At 37.3% G+C, this 12039-nt stretch overlaps 1 protein-coding gene across 1 annotated transcript in view; it reads left to right on the top strand.

Annotated features, from left to right (window-relative positions):
- EYS (eyes shut homolog) overlaps positions 1 to 12039 on the top strand; it is a 706383-nt gene that overhangs the window by 506940 nt on the left and 187404 nt on the right. The gene's annotated exons all lie outside the window — the stretch shown is intronic.

Below are 12039 nucleotides of genomic sequence, written 5' to 3'. Positions count from 1 at the left end.
CCCTCAGAATAATTTTACAATATAAACAGAGTAAGGTAAATTCTCTAATTTGGGAGTATGGCCCCTGCAACCTTCCACAGACTTTTATCAAATTGGATTAGTTGAATAAAATTACTATTTTTTACATAAAAAGGTATATTTGTACCTCCTAAACCCTCCTAAGCCCTTTGCAATTGCAAAGCACAATCTACTTGCCTTGGTGGGTTTTATTTTCATAATTTAAATGTATAGCTTAGATATTTTAAGTCTTGATTACTAAATGAGTTGCCTAAATTTTTCACAAGGAAACAAAGTTGTTTTTTTTTTAGTTAAGAAAGTAAGCAAAGCATACTTATATCTTACCCATGTATCTTACATCTTTTAAACTCTGACTGCATTCATAAAGTTGTGTTGTTGATATGATGAAGAGCATTTGGCTGATATTGTTAAATCCGACCTGTGTTGAAACAGTAACCCACTTAAATCACTAATATCAATGCTTTAAATATAGTTCCTTTCATGATTTAAAGTTACTCAAGAAATAATGGCTAAAAAATGTAGCTCAGTTTGAAGGTAAAAATGGGAAGTATTCTCTGCCATTGAGAATAGTCTCCCAGTTTGGCGTCAGGTTTCTTTTCTACTCTTGTTTTGAGACTTGTTTTGTAGTTGAAAAGATCAATTAGTTTTGCAAGTGGTGTTGCCTATTACCAAATCATACCCAGGTACCCAACCCATCAATGACATAACATTTGGGTTCAGGTAGTGTTGAAGATAAGCAAAAGCTGTTAGGATCAGTGGATGCAAAATATCTAAAACTTCCAATGTTACCCTGGAACTGCCCAACCACCTCATAAATAGTTTTAGTTTATTATGTTTTCAACCTCACTATGATCTTGCCTTCTCGCAACCTTTGGGTTGATAAGAAGATGGGAGGGTGTCAATAATCTATTTATAGCATTTTTCTGTCAAATAATCCACATCAAGGCAAGCCAACTCCTTAACAATTCCATAATCATTTATAATCTTAATCAAAAATGAATAGTTTAATGCAGAGCAGTGGCATTTTCTTCTGCTGCCCTTGATCTTAGACCCTGTGCAGTCTTGAATATTGCTCACATGTTGGAAGGAAATATGGAAATCTGCTGACAAGGCATCTGGAGTTTCCTTATTTCTTGTTTGTGGACTGTTATTTTTTCTTCTAATTCTTCATACTAAGAATTAAACTTCTCAGTCTTGATAAGGTTGCCTGTTACTATCTCTCCATATTTTAAGATTTTCCTAAGCAACAGTCACATTCTCTAACACATGTTAAAGTAACAGCAGTCTCTTAATTATAAACTTAAGCTGCTTAAAATGTTAGAAAGATTACTCTAGGTTGTAAAAAGGTAAGGTAAGCTCCATTCTTTGCTGTAAAGCTGTATTATTGATGGGAATTGCTTTTAGGAAATGTTTTCAATACATAAAAGTGGTTTGGGATGTTTTTCAGCTATATAATCAAAACAAATTATTTTAAGTGCGACATAGTGAGCAGAAATAGGAATTTTTTCTCATTCATCACATTTGTTTTATTTAGCACTATCCCTAGTCAATGGAAAAAGTTGGTTACTTTTCTTAGAATGTGATGAGCTGGAGATGCCTCTCTCTGCATATAGATTGTCTACGGGGAAAACTGTGGTGGTCAGCTCAGGCAAGTTTTGAAGCTCTTAGGCAGATAATGGTTGACAAAGTGAATTCTGTCCTAAGGGTTTATTAGTGGATGAAATGTCTTCAAATATTTTGGAGGAAAGCTACTATACTGGGTGGCATTTTGATGCCTTGGAGAATTAGGAATCAAAAAGAAATTGAACATGAGGTCATAAGTATCAAACTTCTTATTTACATTGTTATTGATGGTTCTCCTTGGTGCTCTCAGCATCATAGTTACAGTATTTGCTCACTCTCAGGTAAAGTCAGCATGCTCCTTACAAAAACACATTTGGGCCAAAATTCAAAAGTTTTCCAATTGCATGAAAGATCAATATTACTTATGCCAGCATTTAACATTCCTCCTTTAGGAAAATCCCTCTAGCAAGAGCATAACATTGTTCAATGTACCCTTACAGTCATTCCCAGAAGGGAAAGTCATCTACCAGCATTGCATCTTACACTGGGACATGCTAAAATATGATATTACTGTAGGGGAAAAAGATATTAAATTGTAAACAATAGCAGCCAGCAGCTAAAAGGACACACATATGAATATCCAAAACTGAACTTTTTAATTCTTAAACAGAAACCTCCTACTTCAATCAATATGAGTGGTTGTACACTTTGACAATGTCTGGACCAAACAATAGTAGCAGACCCTGAAGCCTGCAGTTAATGAAGTGACATGAGATAAAAGCATCATTGAGGAAGCTGATCTCACACTGTATCTGTGCACAGAGACTGTTGGTGGTCACAGGCCATCTGGGGCACAGCAACCATGAAATGGGAGAGTTTTCAGTTCCCAGTGAAGTAAGGAAGGAGATCAACTAAACCTCTACCCTGGACTTACAGAGGGTGGATTTTGGGCTCCTCTTCAGTACTCTATTTCAGAAAGTCCCTCAGAAAACAGTCTTTAATAGCAAAGTGGTTCTCTTTAATAACAAAGAGGAGGTTAAGCATATGTGCCAAAAAACAAGCCAGTGGGGAAGAAGGGTGGCCTGGCTGAACAGGGAGATTTCACAGGACCTCAGGACAAAAAGGAAGAAAGGGCAGGAAACTCAGGAAGAGTAAAAGGATATCATTAGGTCATGTAGAGAGAAAATTAGAGAGGCAAAAGCTCTGCTGGAATTCAATCTGACCACTGCTGTGAAAGATAATAAAAAGTGTTTTCATAAATACATTAGCAGCAAAAGGAGGGCCAAGGAAAATCTCCATTTCCTTGGAGGGGAAACACTGTCACTGAGAAAATGGCTAAGGTACTTAACTCCTTCATTACCTCAGAAGAAAGACCAGTTATCCTCAGGGCAACCAGCTGCCTGAGCTGGTAAGAGTAGAATAGACCCCCTGTAATCCAGGAGGAAGTAATTAGTGACCTGCTGAGCTACTTAGATACTTAGAAGACTGATGGGCCAAATGGGATTCATCCAAGGGCACTGAAAGAGGTGACAGAAGACCTCACCAAGCCACTCTCCATCATTTATCATTAGTTTTGGTGAAATGTTGAGGTCCCAGATGACTGAAGGTTCATCAGGAAAGAAGGTAAACCTCCTGGCTGGATGGAAGATCCTGGAAGTGGGGGAGAGTACTGAAGATAAGAGAGGTGCCTGGAGAGGAACACCAGGGGATGCACAGGGACCATGGTTGGTAACAATCAAGACCAATTACTGCAGACAGCAGCTCAGTGTGAATCAACATGACTTTCCACTCAAGCTTCCAAGACCACCAGCAACTTCCCTGCTAGAAGTGGAAATGGAAACCTAGTGAACATAACAGGGCATGAGGTACTGAGGGCACGTGGGAGTGCATGAGATAAACACCTAGGGTAACAGCTCTAGTCTTACTGGTTGTTAAGTAAACCCCAATACCCAGTTTAACTATGGGCTGCTGTTTACTCTCTCATCTGTCATGCACTTTATTGATTATAAAATCATTCCTTCCTCCCAGGAAAAAAAAAAATTACATAAGGCCTATTATTTTGTAAAATTATATTTAGGATGTTTCATGTACTGTATTTTTTCCTTCTCTCATTTAATATTATGGAGATTTTTTGACCTGTCATATTTAGAACACTCTTTCTTATGCACTCAATGAGAATGCAGTAATATTTTAATTAAATGCCAAATTACTGAGGAATAAATTATGTTTGTGTTTAATGCATGTCAGCCATTCTCCAGCATTAAGATATAATTAGAAATTAAGTCTGGAAGACTAGATCATACATAATGGTAATCTGCATTTTTAATGCTTCCTGTACTAATAATTTCTACATATCATTCTCATCTTGCTTTCAGGACAGCTTTTATGTTAATTTCTATAGTTGTGATACAGAATGATTTTTTAAATTCCTATTTACCTCCAGTAACATGGTCTTTGAATAGAAAAATGCTTTCTATCCAGGAATCTGAATTAATATTTATAAAATGTCATGGTTTAACCACAGCTGGCAACTAACCCCCACTTAGCCACTTGCTCAGTCCTCCCAGGTTGGATGGGGGAGAGAATCAAAAGGTATATGTAAGAAAGCTTGTGAGTGGACATAAAGACAGTTTAATAGGTAAAGTTAAAACCATGGACAAGAAAAGTGAAACAAGGAATTAATTCACCACTTTCCACAGGTAGATGGAGGTTCAGCCATCTCCAGGAAAGCATTGCTCCATCACTTGCAACACTGACTTGGGAAGACAAATGCCATCACTCCAAATGTTCCTTCATCTTCACCCAACTTTATATGCTGATCATGACACAATGGGGTGTCCCTTTGGGCAGCTGGGATCTGGCTGGGTGCCCTTCCAACTCCTGGTTCACTCCCAGCCAGCTCACTGGTGGGGTGGGATGAGGAGCAGAAAAGGTCTTGACTGTGTATAAACACTGTGTGGCAGTAACTAAAGCATCTCTATATTAACAACACTCTTCTCAGTACAAATCCAAAACATAGACCCACAGTTGCTACTGTAACTCTACCCCAGTCAAAACCACAAATATAACTCTCCCCTACATCTATTAAGTGGTTAGGGACTGTTTTCAGCACATGGGGAAACTAATTTTAAACACAATAAGGCAATCCATCTGTAAAAATTATTTAAAAGCCTAAACTATTCTTATTTGAGACCTCTAAAGACAAATTATGTACTCTTAAAACTGCACTTTAATGTAATCAGGGCACATTGAATTTCCAGCCTGCCATTCAGTTCTGGAAGCAGAACTGAAATTCTTGATTCTCTTAAGAGTCCTCTGCACACCTGTTAGGATCTGAGAATGTCTCTATTTTATAAGTGTATCTCAGAGAGAACAATATCTCCTAAATATTCCCAGAAGAAATTGAGATGAGACTGTAAAAGTCCTGTGTTGGTACATCCCTTCTTTCTGTTTTTATTCCTCAGATGAGTGATAAGAGCACTCTTCTAGTTTATCAGATTCTTGACTTCAGTTCTGTCCTTAGCTTGGTGAAATTATAAAAACCTTCCAGAAGTGTTGTAAGAACTCCCCAAAGCAGTCCATTTGCTCTGTCCTGCATGGAATAAGCATTGACTGGGTTGAATGGATAAAGGAAAAGTGTTTGTGTGTGGTTCCCCATCCCTTGAGCTGGAATATTTACCTGAGTAGAGATTTGTATGCTTCCACTGTATCAATTGTTTTTAAAATATATCTATTGGAGCTTTTTCAGGGTTTTTTCTTGTCAAAGCAGGGCACTACCCATCTGGAGAATATTCACTGTGGGCAAAGACCAAAGTTTGGCTACTGTAGCCCCAAAAATTACAAGGCAGAAGTCTTGCCTGGATGAAATATTGCTTAGGAAATCAGTTGCATACTCAGGATCTAGAAGTGCTTCTCCTTTATTCCTCACAAACACATTGTGCTGTAATATTGCATAGGTAGACCGTGCATTTGGGGTCTAAGTAATAGATGGCATCAATGGGGAGGAAGAATATCTTTACTGCTTGCACTTAGATAGAATCTTTGGTAAACAGTAGTGACTCCATTCTGGAACTGTGATTTTTGAGATAGTTGTCATAGCATCTCTGTTACAGGAACTCACTTTATCCAGTACAATTTCCTCAGCCCTTTAGGACTGGAACAGAATGCTCATATTGTAATTTTTGCAGAGCCTTTTTTGAAGGACAAGTACAGTGTCATGTTAAAAACAAAATAACATTTTTCATCTGCTGAAAGAAACTTCAAATAGAGAATGAAAGTATTTATTTCCTTTCAGAATCACCAGTTTCAAGAAACAAAACTAGTTGCAGAAATCAACAAAAAGATGCAGTGCTTAAGCCTGTCAAGTGTTCTTTTTCTGAATGGCAGCTAAGACGAAACTGCTAAGAGGTTTTCCAACTGTGATTATTGACTAAATGTAGAAGAGAAAGCTAAAGTTCACACACAATTTGAGATATGTTTAAACTTAAGAAACTGTAAGATTTGCACACTGGTCCACTCAATGCTTCATAGTTTGATCTCTTTCCTTTTTTTTGAGTTTAATGTTTTGATCATTAGTACATGTAATATTTTATGCTTAAGTAAAGATCACTGTGAACAACTGAAAGATTTAATGCTCCCTTATTTCTTCAAGCAAGCCAAGTAGAAAGATGACTGCATTAGGTACAGAAATCCAGTTCTTCAGTTTTAGCAAAACCATTGTTACAACAATTGTCCTAAAGTTAGGGACTAAGGGTGTTTTTCAAGTATCATCTATGGAGCACTCACTTCAATGTCTAGTTTAGAAAGGTTTTTCCTGTTTCAACATAAAGTACTGTTGCTTCAATAACTTATCCATTGATAAGTTCATAGAATATATATACTTTAGAGGAAACAACAAGAATATGTCTTAGTACATAGTATTTCCTTTATCCCTTTCCACTTTCATCTGTCTGTAACTGACATTTATTCCCATATCTAGCACTGCTATGCTAACCCTGGAGTTTAAATTCTTTCTTTGTATTTGTAAATAGAGCTTTCCTCAACTTCATTCTATCTGTTTATTTCATTCTCACATCCTTGGCTGCATTGTATATTGAATATATTATTTGCATTGTATATTGAATATATTATTTATTGAATATATTATTTGGTGAGTTTACACCATTAAATGAGATTCGGTGTGTGCAAAAGCAGTTACAAATAATGATGTTATTCCAGTTGAGATTTCTTTAATGGAAAGCTGCAACTACAGTATCACCGAGTTCTGCTACCAAATGTTGTGGCTCATATGAGGGGGAAGCTGGGCTCACAGTCTGGAACATACACTGAAAATTTATTTTTTTAAGAGATATGCCTGAGCATATATCATCTCCATTTGGAAAACTGACCCCCAGCTCTTCCAACTAAAACAAAAATTGTGATGAGTAAGGAAATAAGATTAATATGTAAACTGCAGAATATAAATAATCCATATCTGGTAAGTTCTTGAATTGTTTTCACAATTACTGTGTTGAGTGATGTAAATGGTGTCTCCAGGAGGGTAAGTGCAGAGATATACTGCTCTGTGGATTCATTGAAATCAGTAAGATGCCATTTAAAGTACTCTGCTTGACATGGCTTTGAACAGTGAAATAAACAGCCTGTAAAAGGCTTTATTAATTTTTGCCAAATTACATTCAAGGTACTAGGTATTTATTCCTGTTTAAACCAACATTTCCATGAAGTGCAGTTGTTTTCAGTTCCATAAATTTTGAAACTATATTATACCATGCATGCTAATGCTCTTGAAAAATCTTTCTTTTGGCTCCAAATTCTAAAATATTCACTTAAAATATTATTCTGTCACAACCTAAGAAAAATGGCAGATGCACACTGTTCCACTGAAGAAAACTGCAAATAAAAGCAGTTGCTTTCCAGCACAAACGACTTTATTGACAAGATAAAAATACAAACTGCCTTATCCCACTCATATCAGATAAGGCTAAATCCATTACTCCAGTAATAAAATGTTAAGTGCATAAGTACCAGAAGATATTGGCAGTGGAGATGTTATCATATCACCAGGACTCCCGTGCCATTGCTTGTCTCATCAACCTGCTTCATGGGAAATGTCAGAGTGCTTCTGTAGACACATCTGCCATCAGTCTGATAATGAATTACTTGGAGGGAAAAGTCTGGTGTCTTTGCAGGTCTCAGTTTGAAGTCCATTATATAGATAGATCACCCTAAAAAAAACAAAACAAAACAAAACAAAACAAAAAAAAAAAAACCATACAAGCAAAAAAACAACACCCCCCCCCCCCCCCCCCAAAAAAAAAAAAAAGACCAACAGCACCTCTCTTATATTTAGGTGGAATTTCTTCATTTCAGTTTGTGTCCATTGCTGTGTGGACAGCAAGAAGCATCTGCTTCCATCCTTCCCTTCCCCCTCAGATATTTATACAAATTGAACATATTCCCTGGAGCCTTCCTTTCCTCAGTCTGAACTACTCTCATGGCCCTGGTCCCTGCCCAGCTGCAGGGCTGAACTGGCAGCACACAGGTGAGCTCCTGTCGAGGCTGAGCCCTCGCTGCCAGGTCAGTGCAGAGAGGGGCATCCCAGAGTTTTTGTTCACTTTTTAAGCTGCAGTGCCTCTAACTCCACACAGTGATAATTTCAAGCTCATATTGAGCAGAGGAGAGGGAAGCAGAGCTGGTTTGGGTACGTGTGGTTTTGGTTTAATAACAACATCGAATATGACCTCTAAGTACTATATTCCTGCCATTCAGTTCATCATTCATCTCCTTGAGTGGCAAACAATGTGATATAAAATAAACAAGACTTCAAATTGCACCAACGTCCATGTTTAGACAAGCATTTCAAGCTTACATGCACTCAGCTATGAAACACAAGCTTGTAGGCCTTCAAAATCAGCTTTTTGAGATCATTTTAAGATCAAAAATAATGTGTTGATGCTTGCAGCAAGTTAGGAGATCTTTGTGTGCATTATTGACCTGAGAGGCAGTGACAGGCTGGGAAATTGGAAAAAAAAAATAAAAAATAAAAAAATAAAATTCTCGCCTTCTTGTGCAGCAATAGTGAATCAAGTTTTGCTTGATATATTTTTCTTACACTTTGTCAACACTTCTAACACCTCAATTACCGTTTTACTTTAAATGCTTCCCAGCTCTTTATTCAAATAATGTTTCAGTTAAAATTCATTGAGCCGAGGTCATTGCTTATTCACAGCAGCAGCTTGAACGGCTTGTGAGCGCAGCTGCAGATGTTTGCCCCACTAACCAGCCCCAGCAAACTCTTCCCCGCTTTTGTGGCAAGGCAGGGAGCTGCGGGGTGCCTGGAAGCAGTGCTGGCACGAACACAGTCAGGCACCATCTAGAAGCAAAACATCCAGAACAGCACTGCAAAGGCTGACATCCTGTGAAAAATTAGCAAATGAACCAGGGAGAAATCAGTCTACCAAGTAGCTTTCTTTTTTCTCCGCAGATTAGAATGTCAACCAAAAAATGAAGCAAGGCTGCGTTACTTGTGCTCATAAAATTTCATTTAAAGCACACTGCTGTGATTCTATTTTAGAGAAAAAGAGTAGCTTCCCATCAGAAAGGGGATGTGAAACTTCCACAGCTGGAAATCAGTGCTTTCAGTAGAGACAAGAATGCACCTGCCAGTCAGACAGCTCTCCCTCTTGTTCAGCATTTTACCCCTGACAGTAGCTGTGACCAAGTTCAGAGGAATAAATTTTGCAGTGAACAGACAGGATTATCTGTCATTAGAAAAATGGTCTCTCTAATAGCTAGTGGTAAGAGCTTAGTTTATAGTGTGTTAATTCTCCAGGTTTTATGTAGTTTTTGTTGACTTTTTGTTTCAGGAGTAACAGCAAAATCAACAAATACCAGTAATTGTTCCCAATAAATTTCTCCTGTAAATGTCTTAATCTTTATGTAAACCTACTATTAGTTCAGAGTTTCTACAACCTTTAGGTTATGCTTGGGGACAAAATCAAGATTTTGGTTTACTTTTAAACAAAGATTGTAATTCCAGCAGGTGACTAAGCATTTTTAATTTGCTGTGCTAGCAAATGGAAGATTTGCTGTACTTGCTGGTAGAAGATAAAACACATTAATGCACCCTCAGTGCTGCTCTGAAGGGAATAGCCTGCATGAAGTTCACGTGAGTTAGGAGAAAAATATTGTTATAAATCCAGCAATTACATTGTTTTCAATGTATTTATATAAATGGAAATGCTGTTATTCAATTCACCTAAATGGAAGTAAACAGTAAGTAATTTATTTTCTCAAAGTTTCAAGCCTTATATTAGCAATTCCTCAGCCTCAAAAATATTTTAAGGATTTATTTTCAGCCACCTTTATGACTGTCATTTTTTTGGATGCTATATTCTCTCATATAAAGTGGATAGCTGCCTTGAAATAAGCCCCACAATGTGTGTGTTTAGGCTATTTTGTGTTTTGGCTGTGTACTGCATCTCTCTTTAAGTGTCCCACTCTAATGTTTTCCCTACTATTATGGCTCTGCACATCTTGTCTTTACTGTCACATAAGCCATGTCTCCCATTTGTTCTTTCCCAGGCTCCACTCCTTTCTCAGTTACTGTGCCTTTCTTTGGGCCCCCTTAAACATTTATTTTGTCCTGAATTATTTGCCTCCTTCCTCTGTCAACCTCCTTTTCTTTCCTAACTGTCTCTGGGCATTTTTTGCTGTATTGATAATTTAGAGAAACAGATTTTTTAATAGTGACATTAACAGACAACTTACTTACTTGGGATGTGTTATGTTGGGTGGAGTTTTTTTCAGAATATTATGAAGTTTGTTAGGACTTTCTAAAATACAGATTTTTAAAAACCTAAATTATTAAAATCAGTTTTTGGATAAATAGAATATGTAACAAATTCAGAAGCTAGAACTTATGAAGAAGCTAAACAGGTGCATGGAGTGGTGAATGCAATGTCACACTGAATGCATCCCCACCTATCTTGTTTCTGCAGTTGCAATCTACTGGTGCATCACTTTCCAATGCTTCTTTTTTAAGACATACTCCCAACTCTAAAATATGGTGAGACAGAAGTTTTAGCTGATACAAGAGCAAGGGCCAATATATGGGCTTCTTTCCATTTTTGTTTTTGCACAGCAGCTTTATGCAATCGTTTTCACCAAAAAAAATACGAATTTGACTGCTGATGTTTAACACATTGCCAAAAAAGTACTGTCTTTTGCTAACTGTGGTACCTGTAAACCATTGTATCAAGCACTTAATTCACTTAATTTCTATGCTCTGTTTTGCCCAAACTGTTAATGATAGTTCAACCTCATCTCCCTTTTATAGAATCATAGGTTTGAGTTGAAAGGATCTTAAAGATTATCTGATTCCATCCCTCTGCCATGGGCTGGGACACCATTCACCTGACCATGTTGCTCAGTGCCCCATCTAGCCTGGCTTTGAACATTTCCAGGGGTTGAGGCACACACAGCTTCTCTGGGCAACTGAATTCAGTGCCACATGACCCTCACAGTAAAGGATTTTTTCCCTAATATCTAATGTAAACCTACCCTCCTTCAGCTTAAAGCCATGCCTCCTTGTTCTGTCACTACATGCTCCCATGGAAAGTCCCTCTCCAGCTTTTCTGCAGACCCCTTCAGGTTCTGGAAGGGTGTAATTAGGTCTTCCCAAAGCCTTTTCTTCTCCACGCCAAGCAGTCCCAGCTCTCTCAACATGTATTCATAGGAGAGGTGCTCTATACCTCTAATTTATTTTTTTTGACAAAACATTAAAACATAAGAGAAATATTCACAAAGTTTTTAATTACCAAGGAGGTATAAATAGTAAGCTATTTAATTAGATTTTAATTTCCAGATAAGGATTCAGAAAGCAGTATCTCTTAAACTTAAGAAAATGAAAGAAGACTGTCTCTTATGTAAAATTCAGTGAGAATTTATTTTTTAATTGAAAAGCTTATTAAATAGTCATGCATCTTCTTGGGACTCTTGATTCTTTTTGCTTTTTCCTCACCATAGTAAACTTGCATGATGCGTATAAGTTGCTGTGCTCGATAAATTGGAAGCCTTACATTTACACAGTTTTAGTGAGCCACAAGTTTGGCTCTCTGGTAGAAACAAAAAACTGTAATAAACAAAGTTGCCAAACAGGTGATATTAAACCAGAAAAAGTCTCTATTTTTCTTTACCTTTCCCCTATCTCCCCAATATTTCTGTGAATTAAAAGATATTGTGTTTCTGTACTACAGATTTTTCCCTTCTGCTGTGGATGCTTGATCTACTTGTATGGAAATCCTTTTTAGAAGCACCTTACAAGTTTTAGTAACTTAAGTAATGAGTTATTTAATAAGTGAAGCCTGTGTTTATTTATTAACCACCAAAATTTAATTATGAGAGCACTTAAAAACTGTGTGCTACTTGCATGAAGGAAATAATACCTTCCCTGTGTTT

This window comes from Cinclus cinclus, chromosome 3 (genome assembly GCF_963662255.1).
Source record: "Cinclus cinclus chromosome 3, bCinCin1.1, whole genome shotgun sequence".
Lineage (NCBI taxonomy): Eukaryota > Metazoa > Chordata > Aves > Passeriformes > Cinclidae > Cinclus > Cinclus cinclus.
The sequence above is the reverse complement of the archived record's forward strand: the minus strand, read 5'-3'. Positions and strand labels throughout refer to the sequence as shown.